Below are 6,161 nucleotides of genomic sequence, written 5' to 3' on the forward strand. Positions count from 1 at the left end.
ACCCCTGCAGCAAAATTCTGCCTGGACATCCAGGCATTTCCATATATCTTCTGAAATCTAGACAGAGTTTTCTAAACCTCAGTTCTTGTCTTCTGTGCACCTACAGGACCAACAGCACATTGAAGTGGCCAAAGCTTGAGGCTTGTGCCCTCTGAAGCAACAGCCTGAGTTGTACGTTGGCCCCTTTTTACCATGGCTGGAGGGGCTGGGACAAGGGCACCAAGTCCTGAGGCTACACACAGCAGAAGGGCCCATGGCCCAGCACAGGAAACCATTTTTCCCTCCTAGGCCTCTGGGCCTGTGATTGGAGGGTCTGACATGCCCTGGAGACATTTTCCCTGTTGTCTTGGTAATTAACATTTGGCTCCTCGTTACTTATGCAAATTTCTGCAGTGGGCTTGAATTACTCCCCAGAAAATAAATGTTTATTTTCTATCTCATTGTCAGGCTGTGAATTTTCCAAACATTTATGTTCTGCTTCCCTTTTAAACATAAATTCTAATATCAGATCATGTCTCTCAAGTTCAAGTTTCCACAGATCTCTAGGGTAGGGGTAAAATGCCACCAGTCTCTTTGCTAAAGCACAGCAAGAGTGACCTTTGCTCCAGTTCCCAATAACTTCCTCATCTCCATCTGAGACCACCTTTGTGTGTACTTCATTGTTCATATCACTATCAGCATTTTGGTCAAAGCCATTCAACAGGTTTCTAGGAAGTTCCAAACATTCTCATATTTTCCTGTCTTCTTCTGAGCTTTTGAAACTGTTCCACCTGTGCCTATTACCTAGTTCCAAAGTCACTTCCACATTTTTGGATATCTTTACAGCAGTGCCATACACCTGGGACCAATGTACTGTATTAGTCCACTTTCATACTGCTAAAAAAACTGCCCAAGACTGGATAATTTCTGAAGGAAAAATGTTTAATATACTCATAATTCACTATGGCTGGGGAGGCTTCAGGAAATTTATAATCATGGCAGACGGCAAAGTGAAAGCAAGGCACCTTCTTCACAAGGTGGCAGGACGGGGAAGTGCTGAGCACAGGGAAAAGAACCCCTTATAAAACCACCAGATCTTGTGAGAACTCACACATTATCACGAGAACAGCACAGGGGAAACCATTCCTGTGATTCAATTAACTATGCCTAGTCTCTCCCTTGACACGTGGGGATTTCGGAGTTTATAAGAATTACAGTTCAAGATGAGATTTAGGTGGGGACACAAGGCCTAACCACATCACTCTCTCTCCACTATACTGGTACCAATTTACCGTATTCGTCCATTCTCATGCTGCTATGAAGAAACAGCTGAAATTGGTTAATTTATAAAGAAAAGGGTCTAATTGACTCACAGTTCTGCATGACTGGGAAGGTCTCAGGAAAGTTCAATCATGGCAGAAGGCACCTCTTCACAGGGCAGCAGGAGAGAGAATGAGTGCCAGCAGGGGAAATGCCAGACGCTTAGAAAAACATCAGATCTCAGGATAACTCGCTCACTCTCAGGAGAACAGCATGGGGTAAACCACCCCCATGATTCAATTACCTCCCACGGGTCCCTCCCACAACATATGGGGATTATGTGGATTATAATTCAAGATGAGATTGGGGTGGGGACAAAACCAAACCATTTCACTGGGGATATTAGTTGCCAATGTTAGGTTTAAACTATTGTTTATTAAAATATGAAAAAAGAGAACTTCTCTTTTCCTCCAGGGAAACAGGCCCTCATTTTGAAAAATAAGCCCTTCACATGTTATTTTAAAAATAATGTATTCAAATATAAAACTTAATGCATATAATTTTAAAGAGCTTATTTTAGCCTTAGATTTCAAATTTATCAACTTAAAACTTTTCTCTAGACCAGGATAATTGATCATATTACTATACATTTTTTCTATATAGTAAATTCTGTTATTCTTTCAAACATATTTAAATAAAAGAATGTATTACCTTTCCTAGTTTTACTTGAAAAAGTATGACATCAAGATTATATATCTACATAATAAAAGAGAAACTGCAAAAAATGAGAAATACAATTATATCGAGAGAAATAAAGAGACATTCTGGAGTGTCTGTCTAAATGTTGGGTTGAAAACATGGATCATATACACCTGGCAGGTATTTAAAAACATACATAGTTTATTATTATTATATCTTTATTATTATGATATCTTTCTTAGGTTTACAAATGAAAATGAATAAGGTTTCCATGAGGATATGAACAATTGAAATACAAATACTCAAGATTTGTGGAAGTACAGCAGTCGGTTGAGTTTTTGCTTATCAAAGTCATTTTAGAATTCTAATATGAGAGTGAAAGTCACAGAGACGTGTTCCCACAGCATCCATCCACACTTGATGCCTGGCTGCTGAAGTGCACTCAGCAGTATCCAGTTACCAGCTTCTCCAAGTCTAACTTAACTGCCTTTGCCTGAGGCCTTGGTGTGTGGGGCTGAAAAGGAGAGACAGCTGCTTACATCCACTGAATGAGCAAGGTGGGTTATAAAGGCCCAGCCATTTTAACCCAATGTGGGGAAACTCTGTTGGGCAGCACTCAATTCACAGCTACCTACTTGGCTGGTTAAAGCTTTGTCAGAGCTACATCACTATTCAATTTCTCCCTCTGCTCAATCCTTTTCTCCCGCTTTTATTTCACAGGTGCCAATCCTTAATAAATATTTTATATCAAAAATCCATCTCAAACCCAGCTGCTTACAGAAAATCCAGCAAGCCACACAAATATCCCTACATGTCTAATTATAAAGGTTCCCCTAGACCCCCATTAGGCTGTGACTACACATTTTTCCCGGGCTACATCCCATCTCTGATGATCCATGGAAACTGCTTTGAGAAAAGAGGATTAAAAAGTGCATAATATTACAAATGCTAAAAACTTAAAGCAACAAAATGCTTGAAAGATGTAGTTTTGTATACAATAGTCACAGCCAAGTTATGCCTCGTTCAGTTTATTTTTCCAGACTTCCACATCTGCTCTCAATCAGGTATTCTGTCTCAAAAACTTCTGTGGATCGTTTGAGATTAAAATGGTGTTAGGTAGATGTATTTTCTATTTTTTTTTTTTTCTGAGCACCAAAAGATCAAAGGTCTTTAGGTCAGAGGAAAACGATCAGAGGAAGCAATGGACTTTAGTCATATCTATAATAGCTCATTCTGTACAATGCACTCAAAGCCTCTGCTTCTGAGACTTCTTCCTGTAGTTTTCAGTTATCAAATCCTATTTTTCAAATTATCCAGCAGTTCTGGCCATTTGGGTCAATGTTTCTAATTGCCATGGATGCATGTCTAGGAGTTGCCATTACATATTTACTGCATGCTATCCACTTTGATAAGCATTCTACCTACAGCATCATTTAAAAATGATGCTATTTTTATTTATTTATTTAAATATGATATGCATGCACATGATACACATTCAAAGTGCAACTCTTTCCCTGCGTCTCCCAGGTTGCTGGCCCAGCAGCATATACTTATTTCCCATTTTTACCAGTGTATGCTCATATTTCATGATCCATTGATTTTGTTTTGACTTATAACAATTTTGTTATCTGTTCCCATTTTTCCAGATGAGAAAACCAAATTTCTCAATGGTTAAATATCTATTCCAAGGTTACACAACTAGTAGGGAAAACAAAACAAACAAAAGAAACATTATTTGAACCAAGTCTTTCTGATTCCAAAGAAGACCATACTCTCAACTACTCTGTTATACTTTCTGCCTAAATGTATTTGAATAAATGCAGGCCCAACATCCCTTGCTACAATAGTGAGAGCCAATGTTAACTCATTTGATCAAATGTTTGATCAATGTTACACTTTGATCAAAAATTTCAAAAAATATCTCTTCCCTAGGACACTTCCAGATATCAAAATATTGTCAAAAACATGAATGCCATCCCAAAAATTGTTCCAATAAATATATAAACAATGATGCCTATGTGTCCAATAGTTCCCCTTTATGTTACAGAGTGCACAGTTGGAACAACAGCCTATTGCAGCCCTGATGATGGACACTAACTTTTCATTTTTAGCTGTCAATAACATTGGTAGTTTCCAAAGAATACTCAGAATGAACACATTTAAACAAAAAGAACACATTTTCCACAAAGTTACTCTTTCTTCTAAAAGGAGATGAGTTTTCAAGACAATTACTAGCAACAAAATACGTGTAGAGCACGGATCTAGCTGATAAAGAAGATTCAGAGATATACAGGCAACTTCAAGACAATGTGAATAAGGAATTCTTTTCCTACTAATGAGTAACTAGAGGCAATGACTTTGCATCTCATATTAGAGAGAAGTTTATTCTCCTTAGAGAATAATTTCTGAAGATACAAACTCAAAGTGAATTTTAAGCAATGTGGATACAGAAATCTACATTTTAATAAAAGAGTAATAAGAATACTCGCATAGGAAAGTGATATCCCAAATCTCATTAGTGTTGTGCAAGAACACAAGATCAATAGAACAGAAACAAATCAAGAAGAGAAATGTGAATGAACCAGGACAATAACAAAAAATATCTTAGCCAAATGCCTTTCATGTGTGTTGGTAAATTACAACTGAATGTTAATGGCAATTCTCATGAAAAATTTAGTTTTCATGCTCAATAACATATCAGATAAATAAATACATGTATTTTATTACTTGTAGGGAGTTTATGATTTAAAACTAATATTTTTTATTTTGTTCACAAAATATAAAGTTAAAAAATCTCTGAGTTATTATTACAGAATAGAAATATGTCTGCATGGACTTCACCTGACTACTACTACAGCTGTCTTGATTCTGGAACCAAATTAGGCAGTTCAGGTAAGATGAGCATTATCCAATGTTTAATTATCATTTATAACAGGATATACTTAATTTCAATTAGCTACATGTTGTACACAATTCAAAAACACAGATAAATTTTCCTGTTCTGAATTAGGACACATTTCAGAGTAGAGCGTGGTTAGTAACAACTAATAAGCACCTATCAGCTTTTAGCTAACATGCCCATGAAGACACTTGGAAAACAACATGCATACAACATCAAAAAGTAGGACTATGAAACCAGAATGGAAAATACAATCAATGGCTCATCCATGTTATTCATCTCTAAATAGATAAAGCCCTGGTCTGGTCCCTATTATCTGTACCTAAGTTAACAATGGTGGAGAGAGATTATTTAACTGTCCTTTCCTGATTATGTATAAGCTATTTAAAATATTTTTTCTCTAATGACAATGTATTACATGTTTATTATAGGAAATATAGGAAACAGAGATAAACTCAACTTTCTCTAAATTTTACTACCAAGAGGCAGTCAACATTTTACATGGTAATGGCTATCTCATTTAGTCTAATAGTTAATATCATGTTTCAGTTGAATTTATTCCACTAGAATTAAAACCATATTACAAATATATTTAATGTTTGATTAGGGCATGAATATCTCCCACTTTGCATATCAATACATTATGTCCACTGCCCCATACTGGTCATATATATGTTAAAACAATATATACCATGTGGAAAGTATTACATGAATTTGTGTCCCTCCCTTATTCTATATTCTTATTGCCCAGATACTCTTGGTGTTTCAGACTTTGAGTTTATGTAGAAATGTAAGTATGGAATATATGTGTGTTCTTGTGTATTTATGAGTTCTTGGATATGTTTGTATCTAAGGGTAGGGAGAAAGGTGAGAGGGAACCAGTAACCTATTTTAAAAGCCTTATTCCAGGAAAATAGATGTACTAAAAGTTTTCATGGAAATGTAAATTGTCACAAAATTTCTGGAAAAGCATTTGATTGTAAGTTGAAAAAAAAAACTTTGAAAAAATAATAAATCTTGACTCAATAATTCTACTTTTTGGAAACAAAAGGTAGACAAAAGTATTTTTAATATTATTGATTATAATATATTCATAGTAACACAATTTAGAGACTAAATAATAACATGAAAGTTATTTATAAAGAAGCATATAACGTTTGAAAGAACATGATGTAATCATAAAATTAACATTGTAAAACTATATAAAGAGGCATTTAAAAATGTTCATCTCATGGTCTAACTGACAATAAGCAGGTTACAACATGCTATATATGCTACTTGCTAGGAAGGTATATATTTATAATACTTTTTGGAAAGAATTGAA

The sequence above is a fragment of the Mandrillus leucophaeus genome, unplaced genomic scaffold, assembly GCF_000951045.1.
Source record: "Mandrillus leucophaeus isolate KB7577 unplaced genomic scaffold, Mleu.le_1.0 Scaffold543, whole genome shotgun sequence".
Lineage (NCBI taxonomy): Eukaryota > Metazoa > Chordata > Mammalia > Primates > Cercopithecidae > Mandrillus > Mandrillus leucophaeus.